The sequence below is a fragment of the Anolis carolinensis genome, chromosome 2, assembly GCF_035594765.1.
Source record: "Anolis carolinensis isolate JA03-04 chromosome 2, rAnoCar3.1.pri, whole genome shotgun sequence".
Taxonomy (NCBI): domain Eukaryota; kingdom Metazoa; phylum Chordata; class Lepidosauria; order Squamata; family Dactyloidae; genus Anolis; species Anolis carolinensis.
This window is the reverse complement of record NC_085842.1, coordinates 215,494,568-215,520,326: the sequence shown is the minus strand read 5'-3', so window position 1 is coordinate 215,520,326 and position 25,759 is coordinate 215,494,568. Positions and strand designations below refer to the sequence as shown.

The 25,759-nt window shown below is 41.4% G+C and overlaps 1 protein-coding gene across 2 annotated transcripts in view; it reads right to left on the bottom strand.

The window, feature by feature from the left end:
* The window catches only part of coro2a (coronin 2A), a 98,283-nt gene that overhangs the window by 31,945 nt on the left and 40,579 nt on the right, over positions 1 to 25,759 (bottom strand). The window contains exon 1 of one of the 2 annotated variants that reach the window (XM_008121296.3): positions 5,008 to 5,711. The exons of the other annotated variant lie outside the window; for it this stretch is intronic. The gene's annotated coding sequence lies outside the window, so the exon portion shown is untranslated. Of the gene's footprint in view, positions 1 to 5,007; positions 5,712 to 25,759 lie in introns of those variants that run through there. 2 annotated transcript variants of the gene reach the window in all.

Sequence of the window (25,759 nt, the reverse complement as noted above, 5' to 3'; positions counted from 1 at the left end):
CAGAGAAGGAGAAAGAACTCTTGTCAAGTGTTACTATTGCAATAAATCACCTTGATTAGCATTGAAAAGCCTTTCAGCTTCAAAGCCTAGCTGATTCCTGCCTGGGGGAATCTTTTGTTGGGAGGTGTTTGCTGGCCCTGATTGTTTCATGCCTGGAATTCCCATGTTTTCTGAGTGTTGTTCTTTATATTTACTGACCTGATTCTAGTTTTTTTAAAATGCTGGTAGCTAGATTTTGTTCATTTTCATGGTTTCCTCCTTTCTGTTGAAATTGCCCACGTTTGTGGATTTCAGTGGCTTCTCTGTGTCGCCTGACATGGTGGTTGTGAGAGTGGTCCAGCATTTCTGTGTTCTCAAATAATATGCTGTGTCCAGGTTGGTTCATCAAAGGCTTTGCTATGGCTGACTTCTCTGGTTGATCAATGTGCTTTTGGTATAATCTGACGATATCCATGCCTCCACCTATTGCCAGCAACTGCACTTTATATGATCTATCTCATCATTATTTTGCCAGTTATTGCACTTACGTAATTTTAACCGCATGCCTCCAAATTCTGAATACACTCATTGCGCCTTGTTGAGCTGTTTTAATTTGATTTTACTGGAAGTTTTGCTTTTACATGTTATAAGTTAAATGTACCTATGAGGGTGTATTTTATTGTGTATTATTGGGCTTGGTCCCCATGTGAGCTGCCCCGAGTCCCTTCAGGGAGATGGGGTGGGATAGAAGAATGAAGTTATTATTTTTATTATTGAGTTAGTCTACAGGGCCTTTCAATATTCAGTTCTTCTGAAGACAATGTCACAAGGTGGAAGTACATATTATGATGTCTCAGCTGGATAAGCCTTTAAAAAATAAATAAATACAAAGCATATTGCGATGTGAAGAGGGCAAGTGTTTTGCCAACAGAACTTGAGGCTGAATTCCAACAGCTTTCTTAATCCCTTCTTCTGCATTGTAAGTGTGAATATACTGTGTGATTTCTTTACACAGTACAAAGGAATTTAACAAGCAGATTTCCTGGCACTAAACAGAGTATGATGGTTATCTCTCCTTTGAAGAGCATACCAGGCATGTTTCCTTTAAATCTTTGAGGACATCTTTCTGTATATCTGTGCAGACTGAAGCCTGTGAACAGGGGAGTGTTGTGCTAACTCAAAGCACTTTATGTTCTCCATATAGGCCCTTCCCATTTCTCTACCAGTATGGGACACTAAATCATTGACTCTACGCCTGGTTGCCAAACATACCACCTAAAGGGTTGTTGTGTGTTTTCTGAGCTATATGGCCATGTTCCAGAAACATTCTCTCCTGACGTTTCGCCCACATCTATGGCGGGCATCCTCAGAGGTTGTGAGGTATACCTCACAATCTTTGAGGATGCATGCCATAGATGTGGGCGAAACGTCAGGAGAGAATACTTCTGGAACATGGCCATACAGCCTGGAAAACACACAACAACCCTGTGATTCTGGCCATGAAAGCCTTTTACAACATACCACCTAAATTTTTCAAGGGGACCTGCTCATGGATGACTATACACAAGACTGCAGACTGCACAGTGGCAGGTTATGGTAAAAGTACAATATCAGCTCTGTCCACAAGCTCATTCATTCACCAATTTTAAATGGATATATTTGCAAAGCTATAAAACAGTGGGGAAGAGGAAACTAATGGAATAAATGAATACTTGAGGAAATATATTCCTATGTCATTTCCCCCATGTATGCAGAACAATCTGTATTTCTTATTCTGGCCTCCTGGACACTGTGGTAGCCCTGGGCCTGGAAAGTGTGGGAGGCAATGAGAGCATATAGGCTAACCTCACTGAATACTGGCCACATTACACACTGCCACATTTCTGGCATCAACTTGAAAGAAACTCATACGTTCATCCATGCACTCCCAGAGGTAAAGGGACACAGGACTCAATGAAAGTGAAAAAAATAAAAATAAAAATGCAAATTAAAAACAAATATGTGATCAGAAAATCTTTCAGAGCATAGGAAGATAAGGTTGCAACAACAACAACAACTTTATTTTTGTATCCTGCCTCCATCTCCCTGAAGGGACTCAAGGCGGCTTACATGGGGACGAGCAATGGTTGCAGCTTGGACAAATGAACTCAATTACGATCTTTTGTGTGAACAGAAAATACAATCAGATAGAATACATGACAATACATTTTGGTACCATATGTGAAGAAAAATGATATATAAATAAAATAAATGTATACAGTTTTCTTAAATCTTCAACCATAATATGATGGGGAGACCAGTGAAGACCCAACTGCCTTACTTTCTCTGTAGTTTGCATGCATTTGCTTGTTTTATCACTGGAATCTGACTATGTTAAACTATGTCAAAATGACTGAATGCTTTCATAGAATCACAGAGTTGGAAGAGACCTCGTGGGCCATCCAGTCCAACCCCCTCCAAGAAGCAGGAAAATCACATTCAAAGCATCCCCAACAGATGGCCAACCAGCCTCTGCTTAAAAGCCTCCAAAGAAGGAGTCTCCACCACACTCTGCGGCAGAGAGTTCCATTGCTGAACAGCTTTCACAGTTAGGCAGTTCTTCCTAATGTTCAGGTGGAATCTCCTTTCCTGTAGTTTGAAGCCATTGTTCCGCATCCTAGTCTCCAGGGCAGCAGAAAATAAGCTTGCTCCCTCCTCCCTATGACTTCCCCTCACATGTGTATACATGGCCCTCATCATGTCTCATCTCAGCCTTCTCTTCTGCAGGCTAAACATGCCCAGCTCTTTAAGCCGCTCCTCATAGGGCTTGTTCTCCACGCCCTTGATCATTTTAATCGCCCTCCTCTGGACACACTCCAGCCTGTCAACATCTCCCTTCAGTTGTGGTGCCCAGAATTGGACACAGTGTGATTCCAGGTGTGGTCTGACCAAGGCAGAATAGAGGGGTAGCATGACTTCCCTGGATCTAGACACTAGACTCCTATTTATGCAGGCCAAAATCCCATTGGCTTTTTTTGTTGCCGCATCACATTGTTGGCTCATGTTTAATTTGTTGTCCATGAGGACTCCAAGATATTTTTCACACATACTGCTGTCGAGACAGGCATCGTCCCCCATTGTTTCTTTGCATTGTTTTTTCTGCCTAAGTGGAGTATCTTACATTTGTCCCTGTTGACAAATTTATTTTATTTACAGCTAAGTCTTTTTGCAGTGATTCCACTTTATTTCTACTCCGTAATATCAATTCCTTTCTGGTTATTTATTCTGCATGGACAACAGATAATGGAGAGCAGCATATGTGTACCTTTCTTGTCCACATTACAGGATTACAATAAAGGTTGCTCCTCCAATTTTTTTCATTCATACCTCTAGCTTTGCTGTCTCCCATACTGTTAAAACAGAGTCTGGAGAAATCATGTTTCGGATGACAGCTAGGAAGACTCCACCAGCCACATGGTCACTGACTATATTGCCCGGGGACCCCCTAGCCCAAGATGTAATTTCACTATGTTCTGTATTAAAATATAAATCTAAGCTTCATGAGGGCAAAGACCTGTCTTGCTCGTTTATGTTTATTTCAACCATGCACATCTTACTATCCAACTTCAACCTAACACTAGCACTATAATAAATTTTTGCTATTTGATATTGCAATCCAGGAACAGGCCTTTGTCAAATCATAATACAGAGCTGATGGAGTGACCAACTGGGAAACCAGAAATGTGCAGATGTCAGGTGATATTCTTCCTGGCATGAAAAAAATATTTTGTACAAATGTCCCCAGATCGAAGTAAAGGGTGTTCCGCCTAACATTAAGTCTAGTTGTGTCTGACTCTGGGGGGTTGATGCTTATCTCAATTTCTAAGCTGAAGATCCAGCGTTGTCCATAGACATCTCCAAAGTCATGTGGCTGTTATCTTCCTGCCAAAGCAGTACCTATTGATCTACTCACATTTGCATGTTTTTGAACTACTGGGTTGGCAGAAGCAGGGGCTAACAATGGGAGCTCACCCATCCCCATCCCACAGATTCGAACCTCCAACCTTCCAGTAAGCATGTTCTGCAGCTTAGCAATTTAAGCTGCTGTGCCACAGCAGCCCCTGATCTAGCTGCTGCTAAAAGCATGAGAGTATGCCCAGAAAGACTGTAGTCTCATCTACTCTGTCATATAATGCAGTTTCAGAATGCATTTTACCTGTAATTGAACTGGATTATACGAGTCTACTCCGCCATATAGTGCAGTTCAATGTAGGGTTGTTGTATGTTTTCTAGGCTGTATGGCCATGTTCCAGAAGCATTCTCTCCTGATGTTTCACCCACATCTATGGCAGGCATCCTCAGAGGTTGTGAGGTATACCACAACAACCCTGTGATTCCAGCCATGAAAGCCTTCAACAGCAAACAGTTCCATGCAGTTAAACTGCATTCTGAAACTGAATTACAGGAGAGTCTCACTTATCCAACGTAAACGGGCCGGCAGAACGTTGGATAAGCAAATATGTTGGATAATAAGGAGAGATTAAGGAAAAGCCTATTAAATATCAAATTAAGTTATGATTTTACAAATTAAGCACCAAAACATCATGTTATACAACAAATTTGACAGAAAAGGTAGTTCAATACACAGTAATGCTATGTAGTAATTGCTGTATTTACGAATTTAGCACCAAAATATCACCATGTATTGAAAACATTGACTACAAAAATGCATTGGATAATCCAGAACGTTGGATAAGTGAGACTCTACTGTATATGGGTTTGACTTTCTGAGGAGGAGGGGGTATGATTTCCTAACCCACTTTTCAGCTAGTTTGGCCACTCTACCCAAAATCAGCATATTGCAATTTGCCAGCTGCCTGATAATGTCCTCTGCTCCTGAAGCCTTATACCCAAGCCCCTAGGACAGCTTCCATAAACAGCTGGAGGGCTAGTTTTGTAGATCACAAACTGTGCAGACCGGTATGACTATAATGGTACTATATCAATGTATAGCATACTACAGAAACAGTACCTATCCAAACCACTTACCTTTCATTTGTTTGCAAACTGCTCACAGTAAATAAGTGCTTCTAAAAGGTCTCCTTGGCCATGTTCTACCACTCTCATGAAAAACAAAGTGCTACAGGGTTTTCCATAAAAAAAAGATCTGGGCACAGATTGGTTCAGCAACCCACGCTGACTTATTATCCACGTCTACCTTCAGCCTGCACCACCCGTCCAGTGTGTGTGGAGTAAAGAACACAATGGAATTGGAACTTGAAACTTTGCTTGCTTAGGCGTGGCCATAGCTGCCTTCCTGCCAGTCAGGTGAGTCAGCTCTGTTTATAGTCTTTGCATGTTTACCTGTGACCCCAGGGCATCACTAGTCTGCCCTGCAGTTTGATTGATCAGCTTGAGGGCACCAACCACAGCTCAAGTTGAACTCCAATGGCTTCCACCAGCATGGGTTTCTCCTCGAGACAGACACATGTTGCCGTAGCCTGTTTCCCATGCACTGTATGCTTTTCCCTCTCTCCACACTTGCCCCCTTTCTTCCCCTTCTCTAAATTGTCAAAGACAAAAGCACCAAATGGATTAAGAGTAAGTAACTTTTTATTTTCACTCAATATTGTACAGTGCTTGAAAATTTAATCCCCTCTGAAGAATGATCTGAACAAAATGGAATAACAGGCTGTTTAGGGATGCATCTGCACTGTAGAATTAATGCAATCTGACACCACTTTAACTACTGGGGCTCAACACTCTGGGATCATAGGAGTCTTACAAGGACTTCAGCCTTATATGTCTTTCAGGCTGTGTGGCCATGTTCCAGAAGTATTCTCTCCTGACGTTTCGCCCACATCTAGATGTGGGCGAAACGTCAGGAGAGAATACTTCTGGAACATGGCCACACAGCCCAAAAGACATACAATAACCCTGTGATCCCGGCCATGAAAGCCTTCGACAACACTTTAGCCTTCTCTGACAAAGCGTTCTGGTGTCTCACCAAACAAATTGCAGAATTCCATTGCAGCATGACAGTTAAAGTGGTATCAAACTGAGTTAAATCTACAGCATAGATGTAACTTAGGTCTACAAAGATCAAGAACCTTTAAGGGAGAGGAATGTTTATTCTGCCATCACACAGAGAACTTAGATCAGCTTTGGAGGTAAAGGAGGAGGCTGTGATTGGCTTCCTAGTTTAAGACAGGTGGGGTTTTTTTGGTTTTTTTCGTGTCAGGAGCAACCGGAGTTGCTTCTGGAGTGAGAGAATTGGCTGTCTGCAAGGACGTTGCCCAGGGGACGCCTGGATGTTTTGATGTTTTACCATCCTTGTGGGAGGCTTCTCTCATGTCCCCACATGGAGCTGGATATGATAGAGGGAGCTCATCTGCGCTCTCTCCGGGTGGGATTCGAACCTGGCAGCCTTCAGGTCAGCAACACAACCTTCGAATCACAAGGCTTTTATAGAATCACAGAATCATAGAATAGTAGAGTTGGAAGAGACCTCATGGGCCATCCAGTCCAACCCCCTGCCAAGAAGCAGGAAATCGCATTCAAAGCACCCCTGACAGATGGCCATCCAGCCTCTGCTTAAAAGCCTCCAGAAACAGAAACAGGTCTCAGAAACAGTAGAAGAGGACACTTCAAGCAAGTGGGATATGTAAGCCCATTTCCAATCATTAAGTCAATCTCAAATAGCAACCCTGTGCAGCCATTTGACTGTAGATCACCGGTTTACAGGTCTGATGTTGCGCAATATTATTAAGAAAAAGGGGGGTTATTTTCATCTGACTATAATTTGGGAGATTCCCATTTCAAACCTCTCATCTACAGAAGCTAGAAAACTAGAGAGGTCTCCTGCATTTTTAATGATTGTGTAGAACAGTGGTTCTCAACCTGTGGGTCCCCAGGTTTTTTTTTTTTTTTTGGGTTTTTTTCGTGTCAGGAGCAACCGGAGTTGCTTCTGGAGTGAGAGAATTGGCCGTCTGCAAGGACGTTGCCCAGGGGACGCCCAGATGTTTTGATGTTTTTACCATCCTTGTGGGAGGCTTCTCTCATGTCCCCGCATGGAGCTGGAGCTGATAGAGGGAGCTCATCCACGCTCTCCCCAGGTGGGATTCGAACCTGGCAGCTTTCAGGTCAGCAACCCAACCTTCAAGTCACTTAGTCCACTACGCCATCTGGGGGCTCCTGGGTCCCCAGGTGTTTTGGCCTACAACTTTATTTATATTCTGCCTTTCTCCTCATGAGGACTCAAGGCAGCTAACCGTCGCACAATTTAAAACAGTGCAAATTCAAAAGTTAAAAAAAATCAATACTGTGTGGATGTAGGCTAAAATATACTTATAATAAATACAATTAAAATTGCATTTTAAACTCACAATACCCCGCCAGAATCCCACCCACAGCTTCCCCAGCAGCGTATCCCTTATCCCAGTGGTTCTCAACCTGTGGTCCCCAGGTGTTTTGGCCTACAACTCCCAGAAATCCCAGCCAGTTTACCAGCTGTTAGGATTTCTGGGAGTTGAAGGCCAAAACATCTGGGAACCCACAGGTTGAGAACCACTGGTGTAGAAGAAGGAATTTCAGTATTTATTGCTTGTCCAGGTAAAAAGCAACACACACCAAAACCCCATTTTCTACATCAGAACTTTCCAAATCATGTGATAGCACGAGTGTGTCGGCTACAGTGTGTAGGTGGTGTCACACAAACGTAACAAGAAACCTCTGAGCTTAGAACCTGAGATATTTTTTAAAAATATAAATGAAAGGTTTTCATGAGACAAGTTGCGTCCCATACATTTCATTATTAAAATTTATGAATGTGTTTGTATCTCTTACCAGGGGTTGGTTTAACCTCTAGTTCGCTAGTAAAACTGAATTACTTGTGTCGCAAAATGATGCATGTCCAAAAGGTGTATCACTGACATGAAATATTTTTAAAGCTTTGTTCTATTTAACCATTAAAGGCACAAACTTTCTCCATTTTTTCACTTTGGCAACCCTAGAAGCTCACCATTAAGTTACTGGGCTTCTGCTTCACACTATTTAATGGTGAAACTCTACCCACTTTTACCTATCACTTTCCAATCTACCATAATATTGTGGGCAAACAAGGGCACCCCATCCAAGGGCAAAGGAGAGCCCAAGATACAATGTCACTGATGTTGATATATTTCTAAGAAACTTATTAAAACTAAAATAGTCTCAAAGATATTTACAAGGTGGTTCCTCAGGTGGTGACAAAAAGCCTAAGCAATAACCCATGAAGTTCCTGGTTAAAAGGTCTCATCAGCCATAAACTTACCAGCCTTCCATTATAGCTTGGCTTTTTTAAATTCTGAAAATCAGTCCCTTGTTACTCAATCATCTAAATCAGTGTGATCATACATCCTGCACTTTATTCCATGCCCTCGCTCCATTACTGCAGCTGGCACTTATTTTATTCCAATGTTTACAGCCCAACCATGATGCCAGTAATTTACCGTCACGGTTAGAGGATCACAGCTTGATTGAGTCTGAACTGATGTTTTACTTGTTGCATGTGTTTTATTTTATTGTATATTGTATTCACTTTTATGTTGTTTTTAGCACCTTGTGCCATCTGTAAGCCCTTCGGGGAGATGGTGGCGGGATATAAGAATAAAGTTGTTGTTGTTATCAAACTGTGCTCCTCCAGATGCTTTGGACTTCAGCATTCACAATTCCTAACAGCTGGTAAGATGGCTGGGATTTCCAGCCAAAACACCTGCAGGAGCACAGTTTGAGAAACACTGATCTAAATTATGATATCCCACTTTACACTTTCTAACAACCTTGGTTTGACACTTGTGACAATCTTGAGATTCACAATTACAGCATGTCTAACAAAGCTGGTATTCACAGCTGGGCTTTTACAAATGTGCAATCTCATAGTGGAGACAGGCATCATGGACATGACTTTGTGTCTATGCCAACAGCTAATGTCACAAAGAGGATGTCTGCAGTGTAATTTAGAGGTGTTAACAGGGCAAAAAATGAGAAGGCAATCTAACTGGTTATGTCATGCACAATTCTGGCAGATTTAATTTGGCAGCGTCTTCTTAGTGGCTGCTCCCAGCCTGTCAATTATTTTCCCCAGGAAGAGTTTAAGCTGGCCTTGTCCCTGCTCTCCTTTTATCAGCAGATAAAGGCCTTTCTACTAGGCTTGTGCATTTTGGGTCGATCCGCTTCTGCTGGTTGGATACCGGTAGACCCCATATTTATTTATTTATTTAAAACAGAAAAGAAGCTAAAGGGTGACTCTCCAAACCTCCAAACACATAAACTCCACCCACCCATCCCGCATGTTCCCAACTCCCAGTCAGTCCCACTAAATAAAAAGAATCAAGAAAGGAAAGGAAAAGAAAGGAAATAAAAGAAAATTAAAAAAGATTCAGGAGAGAGGCCAAGCCAAAAAATACACTGAAGCCAGGACGCAACTGTGGTGCCGAATAGGGGAGACAAAGCAGTGATCGGCTGCCACGTGGTCCAGTTACAAATGGGAAAACGTGATGGTTGAGCCCTTGCCATTACAGCTATTACAGCCACCGAAGAAACCGATTTGGCTGAAGTAAAATGGCTGAAACGGATCAGTGCACAACTCTACTTTCTACTCAGATAGGCATGTAATGATTAATTGACTGCGGGGTTTCAATTTTATACATTTTTCACTTTATTGCCATGTTTTAAATATTTGATGGCATTTCAACTTAACTTATTTTGTTGTGTTTCAAGTTTTATTATCAGGGTTCTAGAATTTTACCATTTTAGCATTTTTGCTTTGGGTTGAATACAAGGAGAAAGGTGAGCTATAAATAAATAAATAATCCAGCAGCTGCATTTTTCCTAAAAATAAATAGTGCAGGCTTTGTTTTTCTCATCCCTGAAATCACCACACTGACACATTCCAATCTCAAGATATTGCTAAATATGTTAAGTGGTGTAGAAATTAACCAAATAGTTAATTATCATTATCGTCAAAACCTCGTATGCATGGAGGATATGTTCCGAGCTGCACCACAATTACCTGATATGATCAAACAGCATTAAAAAACCTGACATCTGGTCCCAGCATACTATAGATTGGAGTTGGTATCATTTCTAGGAATTTCCTAGGTTCTCAACCAGTGAGTCCCCAGATGTTTTGGCCTTCAACTCCCAGAAATCCTAACAGCTGGTAAACTGGCTGGGATTTCTGGGAGTTGTAGGCCAAAACACAACTGGGGACCCACAGGCTGAGAACCTCTGGCCTAGACCAACATGGAATTTCCTGTCGAAAAAGCCCCCACCAGCACAAGAGGGATGGACACCAGTAAAGCAATGAATCCATGTTTTCTCCAATAAGGTTTACTAAAATTCCCACCATACACAACCCATACACAGCTGTAAAACATGTTGACAATAAATGTACAGGCAGTTACAAACATTTGACTTACAAATGATTCATAGTTACAAACAGGAGTGAGTGAGACAACAGGAAGTGAGAGAAATCTACCCTAGAAGGAAATTCACTCCTGAAACAGTTATCATTCAGTAAAGACGTCTCCACTGAAGCTTTATCACAATCCTTGTTTCCACAACAAGACACATTTTTAAAAATCCACTTATCACAGGGACAGAAAGTGACGACAGACAGCAAAACAAACACCATAGGGAAGTTAACTCTTCCCTATGGTGCCCAAAGTTTATATATATACAGTAGTCTCACTTATCCAACATTCTGCATTATCCAATGCATTTTTGTAGTCGATGTTTTCAAAACATCGTGATATTTTGGTGCTAAATTCGTAAATGCAGTAATTACTACATAGCATTATTTTGTATCAAACTACTTTTTCTGTCAAATTTGTTGTAAAACATGATGTTTTGGTGCTTAATTTGTAAAATCATAACCTAATTTAATGTTTAATAGGCTTCTTCTTAATCCCTCCTTATTATCCAACATATTCGCTTATCCAACATTCTGCCGGTCCGTTTATGTTGGATAAGTGAGACTCTACTATACGAATGAAGGGCTGCTGCAATTTTGTGACGTGATTTTATGGTTTTAACCTTGATTGTTTTAATATTAATATTGTTTAATACTGTTTTAATATTTGTATATTTGTATATTTTAAGTTGTACTGAAATGATTTTAGTTGTGAGCCACTTTGAGTCTCCATATGGAGAGAAAAAGCAGAATATAAATTAGGTGAAGGTAAAAGTTTCCCCTGACATTAAGTTTACTTACATTTACATGTTTTTGAGCTGCTAGGTTGGCAGAAACTGGGGCTAACAGCAGGAGCTCACCCCGCTCCCTGGATTCAAACCGCCAACCTTTTGATCAGCAAGTTCAGCAGCTCAAGCGAATGAGAGAACGGATTTCAACTTTGAGTCAATCAGAACAAAGTCTATTATTTTGAAGGACCACAACATTTTGTTGATGCCAGATCTGGGGCTCTCTATCGTTGATAAAGAAAGGATCTGGCAACAAAGGAATACAACTGACATCTGATTCTGTCCTTATCTCTAGATGTCTTGATTGGGAGACATAGGAGCTGGCGCACCGGGAACAAATCCTAGGATTTGGGACAATAGAAACATACCATAGAATTACTGGGAGAATTTAGAAAAAATTCCAAAAGAAACCATCTTTTCCCAGGCAAAGGTCAGAGAAACTGTGTGTCGGTTCAGCAGTTATAGGAGTCTTACTGAAATACCAATAACACAAGAAACGTGTGGTTGAAGGTTTTCATGGCCAGAATCACTGGGTTGCTGTGAGTTTTCTTGGCTGTATGGCCATGTTCCAGAAGCATTCTCTCCTGACGTTTCACCCACATCTATGGCAAGCATCCTCAGAGGTTGTGAGGTCTGTTGGAAACTAGGTAAGTGGGGTTTATATATCTGTGAAATGTCCAGGGTGGGAGAAAGAACTCTTGTCTGTTTGAGGCAGGTGTGAAGGTTGCAAGTGGCCACCTTGATTAACATTGAATTGCCTTTTAGCTTCAAGGTCTAGCTGTTTTCTGGCTGGGGGAATCCTTTGTTGGGAGGTATTAGCTGGCCCTGATTGTTTCCTGTTTGGAATTCCTCTGTTTTCTGAGTATTGTTCGTTATTTACTGTCCTAATTTTAGAGTTTTTCAATACTGGTAGCCATATTTTGTTAATTTTCATGGCTTCTTTCTTTCTGCTGAAATTGTCCAATTGCTTCTGGATTTCAATGGCTTCTCTGTGTAGTCTGACACGGTGGTTGTTAGAGTGGTCCAGCATTTCTGTGGTCTCAGATAATATTCTGTGTCCAGGTTGGCTCATCAAGTGCTCTGCTATGGTTGACTTTTCTGGTTGGATTAGTCTGCAGTGCCTTTCATGTTCCTTGATTCTTGTTTGGGCAATGCTGCTGCGTTTGGTGGTTCTTATGTAGACTCGTCCACAGCTGCATGGTATATGGTAGACTCCTGCAGAGGTGAGAGGATCCCTCTTGTCATTTGCTAAACGTAGCATTTATTGGATTTTCTTAGTGGTTCTGTAGACTGTTTACAGGTTGTGTTTCTTCATCAGCTTCCCTATTTGGTCAGTTGTTCCCTTAATGTATGGTAAGAACACCTTTCCTCTGAGTGGATCTTTGTCTTTACTCTCGTGGCTTGTTCTTGGCCTTGAGAATAAAGACAAGTGGGGGTGTTTTTACCCCTTTTAAAGACGCCAAGGGTGGACACAAGAAACATGCCCACCCCTGATTTATACTGACTGACAGCAGATGTCTAGGCTTTCATATGGGGGCATTTTTCAGCCCTGCATTGAAATGCCAGCCAAGAAGTTTCTCCATTGATTGTCTTATGTATTTTACCACTGGGCTACACTCCTCCAGTGGCTCAGTGTGTTAAAGCGCTGAGCTGCTGAATTTGCAGACCAAAAGGTCCCAGGTTCAAATCCGGGGAGCGGAGTGAGCACCCGCTGTTAGCGCCAGCTTCTGCCAACCTAGCAGTTCGAAAACATGCAAATGTGAGTAAATCAATAGGTACCGCTCCGGCGGGAAGGTAACGGCATTCCATGCAGTCATGCCGGCCACATGACCTTGGAGGTGTCTATGGACAACGCCAGCTCTTCGGCTTAGAAATAGAGATGAGCACCAACCCCCAGAGTCGGACACGTCTGGACTTAATGTCAGGGGAAACCTTTACTTTTACCTTTTTTACACTCCTCCTTACCCATCTTTAACAATCTCTGCTGGGAAGTTCCATTGCTACTACCTTGTGCATTGACTAAACTAAGATGAGGCAAGCCTCTGCTTGCAAGCCGTTCTAAAAAGGTGCTGACTCTGTGATCAATGCAGAATGCTGAACAGGACGTTTTAAGTGCTGTTAGCAAGCCAGCAATCTGCTTCTGGAGAGAGCTGAGGCTGGCTGACACTGACACAAAGGAAGGAGTTTCTCAAAATCGATATCCAATGTGAAACCTAGTGATCGCTAAACACAGTTTTCCCCTCTTCAGATTTTTCCCAGTGGGATCCTAAAACATCACTTTCATTCTGTTGTACCTTTTTTGGGGAACAGAATATAAAACTGTCAGTAGTCAACATGCTCTACAGCAAACAAAATGTGTGGACATGCACCAGACGAACACAAATGAATGCCGATGCTCCTCAAATGTTGCCCATTCACTCTGACACAGGTAGCGTAGGCTGATGCATTTCTAATCCTTTCAGTCATTTGTTGTGATGCATGAACAACAACAAACGCAACTACAGTAGAGTCTCACTTATCCAACGTTATGGATTATCCAACACATTTTTGTAGTCAATGTTTTCAATACAGCGTGATATTTTGGTGCTAAATTCATAAATACAGTAATTACTACATAGCACTACTACATATTGAACTACCTTTTCTGTCAAATTTGTTGTATAACATGATGTTTTGGTGCTTAATTTGTAAAATCATAACCTAATTTGATGTGTAATAGGCCTTTCCTTAATCCATCCTTATTATCCAACATATTAGCTTATCCAACATTCTGCTGGCCCGTTTATGTTGGATAAGTGAGACTCTACTGTAATTGAATCATATCCCATTCTTAAAAGTCGCATCGCAGGAGGAAAAAAAGCAAAGATATTTTCCTTATAACAAAACCCGTCATTTTATTATGATTCTAGAGGAAATGCTGAGAAACACCGACATGATTCTGTGTGACTAAATGAAGAGACTCATTCTAGTGGGCTGACAAATGCCCTCTGCTGGTCAACATCATTTTAAGAAAAAATGCGGTTATTTAACAACTCCTACTTCCTCGAGTAGTAGGAAGTCCCACGCAAGTCCTTTTATTAGAGTATGTTGAGTAAAAGATCACATGTGCCCTTGTAAGACATCCGGCAGGTACGAAGATGGAAGTATAGAATGCAATAAGCATCAGGGATTCAAAGAATCTTTGACATGTTCTTAACCTTAATAAGAAAGGGTATCTTGAGATGTTGACATGGTCAACTGAAAAAAATGGTCAACTGCCACAAGATATTGCAGTCCTAAGGGGCTGTGAAAGCGCAGCGGGTTAAGCCATTAGCTGTAGGAAAATCTGTCGACCGGAGGGTTGACAGTTCAAAGTAGCGAGCCAAGATGAGCTCCCAACTGTCAGCCCCAGCTTCAGCCAACCTAGCAGTTCAAAAGCATGCAATGTGAGTGGATCAATATGTACCACCTCAGCGGGAAGGTAAAAGGGCTCCCCATGCAGATATGCAAAACATGCTGGCAACAGATCGGAGTATTTATGGGTAACAGGCTTCTAAAGATAGAAAGATTTAACCCCGTTCAAAGCTGATATTGTTGGATTTTCTGCCTTTATATTCTGGGCTATAGGGCCGTGTGGAAGGGCCCTGAATCTTCAGCAGGTATTTTATATATTTGGCCTTGTCATTTGGCTACAAATAGTTTCTGAGCTATGGCAGCTCCTGTTGCACCCCCAGGCTGCGTAGGCACATCAAAACCACAATGGAGCACCAGAATAAAAGCAAACAATCCGTTTATTGAAGGTTATAAGTAAGCACAAGCAAATAAGGTTCAGAGTCAATAAAATGGGTTTAAATCCACAAAAGCAATGTACTTGAAAATCTTAAAGCAAAAGTCTAAGAAAGTCACTCAAAGAACATAATCCAAACCAGATATCGAACTCAGTCCCACGAAAGGCATCAAGAATAGTCCAAACAAGATTCAGTTCCAAGGCATGATACAAACTGGAACCACAGGAAACAAGACTAATTTGCAGGATCAAACTCCAAGGTAATAGAAATTCAAACAGCAAAGTTACTGGAACATTCAACCGGATTCAAAGGCAAACAAGGCTGGAACTTGAAGCAAAATCCACGGCTGCAAGAATATAAAAGAACACAGAGCAAAGATCTTTCTCTCTTGAATTACAATGTTGCCACCTCTGATGTGGCAGAGAAGAACCAGGCATTTAAGGAAAATCCAAGATCTTTCATCCATGAGAAAACACTTTCTCTCATGAGAAAACTATTCATTAGAGCGCTTAAAAAGCAGTCGTTTATTTCTACGCAAACATTCTCGTTTCCTCCTTTGATGAGTTATCGCTCCCCTCCTGTCAAACTCATTATCCTCCTCTAAACTAGAATGTCCATCTGGCACCTGGAGATCTGGCCTTGACTGCAGGGAGGAATGTGGTTCACAATGCCTACTTGCAACCATTCGGTCTCTGGTCCCAGAATCCACTAGAACAGATTCTGGCTGCATGTCAGGCCCAAACCCAGAGTCCCCTGGCAAAGCAGGTGCAGGGACAATTACTGGCTGAATGGGCCCATTCTCAGGCTCAGGCTGAGCCACAACAGCTCTAAAGCCTAAGTACTCTAAAGGCACCAGATCCCACCTGATCTAGAAGTTAAGCACTGTCAAACATTGTAAGTCCTTGGATAGGGAATGACCAAATAATACCAGTTACTGTAGACTATATGTCAAAGGAAAGAACTGATTAAATCACTTTGGAATATTTCTTGTCAGAGTAAACTCTATAAAATTAATGGGGTTGCTGGAAATTGACAAGTGACTTGAAGGTATGTGAATGTGCAAGTTCATGCCCTGGGATATATCGGGAGACACCTTGCTCCAGATAGGATGGACCAAAGCCATATAGGGCTTTATAAGTGATGTCCAGCACCTTGACCAACACATCATAGGGTCTTCCAAGGATGAGGGAGTATTATTATTATTATTATTATTATTATTATTATTATTATTATTATCTTTATTTATACCTGCCTTTCTCCCCAAAGGGACTCAAGGTGGCTACTACTTGCCAAAGACCACCCAGTGGGTTTCCATGGCTGAATCATGATTTAAATCTTGCTCCCCAGACTCCAAGTCAAGCGTACAAACCACTAACCATGCTGTCTCTCCGTCTCCCTCCCTACCTCCTTTCCTTATTTTCTCTATTTTGTTATTAAAAAAATATAATTCAAGGCAAATATAGCAGATGCTTAAAGAAAGAGCAGGACTGGATCTCAATAAATAAACTAAATCTTGAGCGAAAATACGCAGAGATCTTGCACATAAATAATGTGCCCGAATCAAGGAACAAAGTGGATTGTGGATCAGACAATCTTAAGATTCTGTCTGCCTGTCAAAGAGTCAAAAATCCCTTTTTGATAATCAGGGAACAACACAGATATGGCCCATGGCCCAAATAAGGGGAATCAAGGAGGAAAAGACCATCAGCAATCAGCACTAGACTGACGATTCTTAGACGTCTTATAAAAGTTGTAGGAAGATCTGATGAAGGATCTTTAAAAAGCCGGGGTCTTGCCCTTGAACCTTTGCATTCGAAACTCATTTCCCTCACCGGATGCATTCACAATCTAGAATATGGCACAATGCAGTCCTTCAACAAGGGACATTGCCCGGGTGACACAGCCCACCGACATTCCTCCTTTCCCAGTTCTAAGAAGGCCTACCACATAAAGCCTCCATGGCAACACTGGCAACGGTGGGCAGGCTCTCTTTGTGGCTCTCCCCCCCCCCCGCCCCATGTTTCTTTTCATACACATGTCAACTAACAGCAACACTCCCTTTCTTTCCCAGTGACCTCACAGAAGGCCACTTCATCTAACAACAGGCAATCCTTAACCTAGCATCCCCTGGGCAACATCCTTGCAGACAGCCAATTATCTCACACCAGAAATGACTTGCAGTTTCTCAAAGTATTCCTGACACGGAAAAAAGACCTAGCCATAGCCAATCCACTTTGTTCCTTTTCTTTTCCTGTACTCTAGGATTTTTAATAGTTCAAACTCCTCAATTATTTTAAGTTGGATCATGAAGGGTAGGTGTGCCAAGTTTGGTCCAAATCCAACAAGCCATTCAGGAGCCTTTGTGTTACAAACAGACCAACCAACCAAGCAACATACTGTACATACATATTTTTAGATAGATAGATAGACAGACGTCAGGTCCAGTCTCCCTGAAGAAATGTATCTTCCACCTTGAACCTGCTTGAGCTCTAAACACATTTCTCAATCCCACTAGCTTTACATGAGCAACATGAATCAGATGCATGACGGGAGTTCCAAAATGCCAATGCAATTCTAGGATGCATCAATATATATTATAATACTACTCCATTATGTTTTGACTAGAAAGCTATGTTCAGTTCTGGGTATCAAGAAGGATACTGACAAGCTAAAATGTGTCCAGAGGAGGGTAATCAACATGTCACTGATCTGGAAATCAAGTCCTATTAAAAATGGCTTAAGTATGTTTAGTTTGCAGAAGGGTTTGATACTGTATTTAACCTCAATGTGATTTTATTTATACAGTATTTCTTTTTATCACCTAAACCTCATTCAGTCTCTTGGAGGAGAAAAGGTGAGATATAAATAAACTAGCTGTGCCCGGCCACTCGTTGCTGTGGCGAAGTATGGTGGTATGGGAAATAAAGTATTGAGGAATTGGTGGTAGTTTAGGTCAAGGGTAAAGGTGCCGGCCTGTTTATGTTGGATAAGTGAGACTCTACTGTATATTTATAATCTTATATTATCTGCTTAGAACTGGATTATATGAGGCCCCTTCTTCACAGCTGGATAAAATGCACACTGAAGTAGATTATATGGCAGTGTGGAGTCAAGATAATCCAGTTCAAAGCAGATAATATAAGATTCTAAATGGGTTATATAACTGAGTCTACACTGCCATATAATCCAGTGCAAATTAGATAATCTGTGGAAGAGGCCTAAGTGAAGCCTAACTCTGCCTGTTCCCTGGGCTGAGTCGGTTGCTAGGAGACCAAGTGGGCGGAGCTTAGCCTTCTAACTGGCAGCAATTGGATAAAAACAATTATTCCTCTCCCTCTAATTAGGACTTTATTTTTCTTTTCTTTTTGTTGTATCAACCTAGAGCCGTGGATGATGGGTTGTGTTGTCAAATTTCGAGGTTGGAGGGCCTGTAGTTTTGTTGTTTTGTCCGCTGCCCTAATGCCATCACTCTTTTATATATATAGAAGATAGATAGAAAGATAGATAGAATACTCACCTATACATCACAGAATTAAAGTAGTTTAATGGACATTCCCTGTCTCTAAGGAATCCTGAGAACTGCAGTTTTGTGAGGAAATCCTCTAGCAGAGAATTCTCACCAAATATCAGTCCCAAAACTCCATATTTTAAGTCTAAATCATCATTTGGTGACATTAAGAGTACAAATCAAGAAACCTCTTTGCATGTATAGTACCTGAACCAAGGTCTGAACACACAGCTGGTCCAGTGTCAGCTCAGGAGTGGTCTTGTCCTCCTTTACTATTTTGCAGCCTGCATAACATAATAAATTGCCAGATACTTGCCATCTGCTTCCTCCATTCACGCAATGATATCTTACACTGGGTGCTGTACCTCAGAAGGGAGCTCCTTTTGTGAAAGGAGACGCTACAAGAAACATAAGGCACGCAGACAAGAACACCACATCTCCTTCTGCCACAAAGACATATTGCAGACAAACTCAACATGCAAACAGTACATTCCTATTAGTGCAGGATTCCTTGCAAGAATTTAGCCACAGCCATGCTGTGGTCCTGCATTTTGGTTCTTATACATGGAATTAATTTCAGTGTTAAAAGCACTCCCTGAAAACTAGTTTATTTTGCCTGTTCCCTTCGTTTTCTTGATGGATGGTGCCTTCATTTTCTTGATGGATTACTATGGAATTCTAAATGTTACATATTATGAGTTTTATTTTTGGTTTAAATATGGATCTGCGAGGGTTTTGGGTGGGATGGTTATTTGTTTATGTGTTTTTCTTTTGCACAGCATTGAATGTTTGCTGACTTTGTTGTTCACCGCCCTGTGTCCCTTTGGGGAGATAGGATGGTATATAAATAAAGTTTATTTATTTATTTGTTCCCGAAGAATTGTCTCACAAGATTGGGGAGACATCTTTAACTACACCAATTATTGCTTGCTGGAAGTGAGTCTTGAAAACCCATCCCACATAGCTGAATGTAAGGCTATCACCCTAAACACACCTGCTAGAAAATCAATCTTGACTCTCCAGCACAACCATATCCCAACAGCCAGTAGTAAGTTTTTCCCATTTCCTAAACTGTACCCATGTTGTCAGCATACACATAATGAGGAATAACACATCAAGATCATTCTATTGTTCCCTGGCACAAGTACACCACGAAAGCTGTCTGCACAGATGCTCATACAACAAGATCTGATTAACTACAGTAATGATGACATTCTGTTCCTGGTTTGAAAGTATCTGTTCCTGTTTCATTGTGTACTACTTAATGTGAAAGTATTTGTTGTACTCCAATGTAATGAAGTACAAATTTTTGGTTTACAGATATCATGTTTAATTGTATGTTTATGTTTTAAAAGGGTAAGTATTACAGTTATTGCATCTCAGCACTCAGAGGCTGGTTGCCATGGAGAAGTAAGTGGAACCAACTGCCATTTTGTTGAAGAAGTGCAGAGTTTAAAAAAAGAGGGTGAGTCTGTGCTCTGATGAGGCACAGGGAAGATTGATCCTAGGTTGATGGGATCGAGGAGACTCAATTGGTCATTTTGAGTCAGTTTAAAATAAGTTTGGTGACTTATTTAATTAAGTCTGTGTCCTGGTAAGGAACAGAGAATCTGTGATCGTATATCACAGGGGTGACTACGGTTTAAAAGTAGCATAGAAAGAAGTGACACTTTAGAGACTTTGACTCATCTCATTCTAGTATTGTAACTGTTAATAAAAATACCTCTAAGTGAGAAACAATATTGTAACCACTAAGCTCTGTGCCTGAATAAACTTGTTCTTGATTTTCCAACATCGAAGCCTCTGTCGCATATATTATAAACGAAGTTACGCTACCATCTAAAGTGAATAAGAAGAAGAAAGAAAAAACGTAAAAGGTCTCCTCCCTGAGTCTTTGGTGGTTGCATCTTCACAAATTGGTGGCAGTCGTAATTAGCTTCTTTACAAATTGGTGGCAGCGGTGGGATTTAAAGGTTCCCCCCTGCCTGAAAGAACCTTAGTCGTTCTTAGTTCGTTACACCCAAGAACTTCATTTTTCTGCCACAAACTTCATTAAACAGGTGAAGGACAAAGTTCCTCTTCTCAGGACAAAGGTTTTGCCTTCTACTCAAGTGTCACCTTCTTTTTAGGAACTGACCAACCAGGAGGAACAAATATCTAAAACCCAGGAACAAACCCAGATAAAAAATTCCATAATTTCCAATTGTAGAGATATTCACACACCTGAAAGTTTTTTGTCTTTCGTAGCAATTGCTGCCAGGTTTACAGGGAAGAGTGCCTGGCCACCCTCCTAATCGCTGCAGGAGCTCCTGGGATAAAGATACTGTCTGGATGGGCCCTCAGTTGTGGAAACCCATTAGTTAACCTTGGGCATCTTCCTCTGAAGCTGGAAGAATGTAAGTAAAGACAAACCTTCTCTGAACAAATCTTGCCAAGTCCCCACAAGTCAGAAATGACTTTTAGTCACACAGCAAAAACAGCTCCAAAGTAGCCCACTAAGGCCCCTTCCACACAACTGAATAACATTATCTGCTTTGAACTGGAATATATGGCTGTGCGGACTCAGATAACCAAGTTCGAAGCAGATATTATGGGATTTTCTGTCTTGATATTCTGGGCTATATCGCTATGTGGAAGGGCCCTCAGGTTCACAACTGAGCTCACCTGAACTCAAGTCTTCCCACTCCAAGGCTACGTTAGGCTGTGAATGAAAGCCAAAAGCTAAATATGGATAAAGAGTTGTCTACCTCTCCTTTGCCTTTCAGTTTATGAGACAACATCCTTTATTGTTATGGCCATGGACCTGTCCTTCAAAGGAAACTCATCTGGGAAAGATTACTATTTCTGCATTCAGGGGAAAAGAGTGAGAAGACTTTGTGTTCTTATAACAAAGATAATCTGCAGTCTTCCTTGGGAAAATTTAGACTTCAAAAATGAGAGGAATGATAAAACAATGTTAAAAGCAGATTAGAGAGATGCCTGTTAACTTCACATCCCCAATTACCACATTCCTAAACTGCAAAACAGTTTCAAAGTGCTCAGCCAATGATTCAAATCTATCATACAGTACCTACCCAAATGTGCCCAAGACGTTGCAATGTTGTTACTATGTCTCACCATTTAAACAGCCGAAATCTATTGTCTTCTATACAGTAGGTGAGGAGGATAAGCAAAATGGATCTGACCTTAATCACTAAGGAGCCCAAAATTTGTATTTGATTACACCATGTAACACCATGGCTTATAAATGTCATTTCCTAATTGGTTCTATAATAAAAACATGGAAAACATTTATTAAATTGCAAAAACTTTGTTTTTGTGGAACATCCTGCAGCACATTTTGCTGTAGTTTTTCAATGAACATCTCATCAAGTTCCCAACCAAGTCAACGTAGTTTGTGGCAGCCACAAAAACGAAGTTTCTGGAGTATAACAACTACTTTAAAAGTAAGTACAGCTCAATTAAACAGGAATAACACGTTCAAACCAGGAACAGATTTTTTCTCTCCAAATTTTGTTATACTCTTGTCTCACTCCTTGTACTACTGCAATGTGGAAGCTACACAGCCAGAACACACTTTGGGTAATATGCATTAATAGCATCCTTTATCTATTTGCATGACCTTATGCAACCACATTGGCAGAATCAGCAACAGCTAAAGGGTTTTTTTTTCCCTGTAAGAAGGAATCTGTATGTAGTATTTAAAATGATTTTGCAGTGGAGTTTATGTTAGTCATTGACATATTAAAGTTGTGTAGAGGACAGAACTAATTCCCACATTCGCTGCTGATGGGTACAACCAAAACCAGGTGGTTTTTTTTGTGTGTGTCAGGAGCGACTTGAGAAACTGCAAGTCACTTCTGGTGTGAGAGAATTGACCGTCTGGAAGGACGTTGCCTAGGGGACCCCCTGATGTTTTGATGTTTTTACCATCCTTGTGGGAGGCTTCTCTCATGTCCCCGCATGGAGCTAGAGCTTATAGAGGAAGCTATTCCGCACTCTCCCCGGGCTGGATTTGAACCGGCAACCTTCAGGTCAGCAACCCAACCTTCAAGTCAGCAGTCCTGCCGGCAGGAGGGTTTAACCCACTGCACCACCGGGGGCTCCAGCCGAAACCAGGTAATACCATATTTACTCGATTCTAACCATCATCTTTTTTGGCTAAGTTACATCACTAAAAATGAAAATGTGCATTAGATTTGATGGTTCATTAAAATCAAACACCTAAACCCATCTGCACTGTTGGGCAGGATATCCGTTGGGGACAGAGGAGAGAGAGGCAGTGGTGGCTGTGAAAAGGCTGTTGGGAAGACCAGATGGAGGAGTGTAGCTTCCCACCAGCCTTTTCACGGCCACCACCTCCTCGCATAACATTCGACAGCAAATCCTTTTTTTTTGTAAAGCACACTTTCAAAAGTGAGGTGCACATTACCTTTGATTGTGCATTATATTCAAGTAAATACGGTATTTCCTTCCCCAGACAGTTAATCTTTTGTTCTGAATTAGATTTTTACTCCAGTGTGATACTTGCTAATAAATCCATTACATCTGAATTAACTAGAAGATAGGTATCCTAGGGGAAAGTAATATATGAATAAAAAGAAAGTGGGGTGGAGATGGAGAAGAAGCAGAAGCAGATGAAGCCATAATAATAATGATAATATTTATTTATTTATTTATTTATAACTACCCTATCTCCCCAAAGGGACTCAGGCCGGTTTCCAACACTTATGGCAAACATTCAATGCTAGGAAAAAGACATCTTAACAAATTGCATCTAAACGATACACATCTAAGAAAATAAAACAACCATTACTATAAACTCAATACCAAATAGAAATTAACAAAAAAAGAACTTGACAACCCTAACAAGCATATCACATAATATGAATTTAAACAGGATAAACTTTAAAATAACTAAAACCATGTTTGGAGGTAAGATAGTTCCCAACAGTTTACAGGCTGAGAACAGTTCAGTAGCTAAAAAGATTTAATATATCTAAACAAAATTATATATTAACACATATTAAGTCTTCCTCCTCTCCATATGTGCAGAGGTATGTTATAGTAACTTTTTAAAGGTGAAGAGGGAGGGGCAGTTTTTAATTCTTTTGGGAGGGAGTTCCAGAGGTGAGGAGTGATTATGGAGACGGCCCCCTCTCTAGTTCCCACCAACCCTGCTTGAGACGAAGGTGGAATGGAGAATAAGGCCTCCTTCACAGATCACAGCTCTCGGGCTAGTTTGTTAACGGAGATGCGGTTCAGCAAATAGTCTGGACCTGAACCATTTAGGGCATTATAGGTAACAACCAGCACTTTGTATTTAGCCCGGAAACAGATTGGCAGCCAGTGGAGCTGCTGTAGCATGGGAGTCGTCTCTCATGATAAGGCGCTCCAATTAGTAACCCGAACATCGATCTCTACAGCAGTTGCAGCTTCCGAAATGTCTTCAAAGGCAGCCCCACTTAGAGAGTGTTGCAGGAAGTAATCAAGGCATGGACTACCATGGCCAGATCTGACATCTCAAGGTATGGGTACAGCTGGCGCACAAGTTTTAACTGTTCAAAGGCACTTGTGGCCACCACCGACATCTAAGGCTCCAGGGTCAGCAATGAATCCAGAATCACGCCCAGACTGTGAACCTGTGACTTTAGAAGAAGTGCGACCCCGTCCAAGACAGGCTGTAATCCCACACCTTCTGGCTAACTAGTAGTACCTCTGTTTTGTCTGGATTTACGTGCAATTTCGCAAGAAAATCCAACCAGTCCATAGTCCAGGAAATAATGCCCGGCTGCTCACTGGAGGGAAGGATATTAGAGGCAAAGATGAAGTAATTTGGCCACATCATGAGAAGACAGGACAGCTTGGAAAAGATCATGATGCTGGGGAAAATGGAAGGAAAAAGGAAGAGAGGCCGACCAAGGGCGAGATGGATGGATGGTATCCTTGAAGAGACTGGTTTGACCTTGAAGGAACTGGGGGCGGCAACGGCCGACAGGGAACTCTGGCGTGGACTGGTCCATGAGGTCACGAAGAGCTGGAAACGACTAAGTGATTGAACAACAATACGTGCAATTTATTCGCCCTCATCCAGTCCATCACTGATGACAGGCACTGGTTTAAGGGCAAGATGGCAGTAGTACTAGTAGTACTAGTAGTACACTTTAACTAGTCCACTATAATAAAATAACAAGAGAGCGGTCATTGCAGTCTTATAAACACTTCAAAAATCAATGGTAAAATTGGACTCATGACTCCACAAGGCAAAATACCACCCTGTGCAAAACAGCTACCTGCATTATTAAAGAGTAAGGAGGCAGATTCATGCGCAAATGGCTCTCAGGAGTATAATTTGCATTCCATTACGCAGCATCTCCCGGAAAAAGAAGGAACAGAATCCAAGCAGCAAGAGATGCACTTAAGTGCCTAGACAGAATAATTCACATATAGTTCTTTTGTACAGGGCTGTCAGAAGCAGACAAACTAGTTTCCCCCCTCCCGCCCCTTCATAGCATCTTCCACATACCAAAATGCTTCCATTTGGATGCCTGCCCTAAAAGGATTGCGGAGGAAAAAGCATTATTTGGCAGTATTAGCCAAGAGAGAAACTGCCCAATAGGCAAAGATTTACAGCAAATACATTGGCCACTTCGGTTGCATCCCTTAATTGGATGTTTCAAACTATTGCAACAGCATTTATTTTCAGTTCCAAGCCATATAATCTTCCTCTTCTGATTAGGGATACCATTACTTGCTTATTCCGGGGCTGGATTTCCTCCTGGAATTTATTTACCCTTACCACTTCAGGGCCTTATCACTACAGGACTAGTAACAACAACAACAACAACAACAACTTTATTTTTCTATGCTGCCTCCATTTCCCCCAATGGGGACTCGGAGCGGCTCACATGGGGACCCGCTTTATCACTATTAGCAGTTTAAATCTAGATCTGGTTTCCAGATCTAGAACCCATGAGTAAGGCCCCATCTACACTGCCAAATAATCCAAATTATCAAAGCAGATAATCCACTTTATCTGTTTTGAACTGGATTATCTGAGTCTACATTGCCATATAATCCAGTTCAAAGCAGATAATTTGGATTTTATATGGTAGAGTAGAAGGGTCCCATGACTGAATTGTAGCCCAAAGAACACCAGATCAATGGGGGAGGACATATTTATTTTATAGGACATTGCAAAGTCCCAAAGCCAGTCTTGGAATATCTTGAAAAGAGCTGGAAGCAGAACAGCACATAGTCCTAAGGAGTATCCGGTTCATACTGC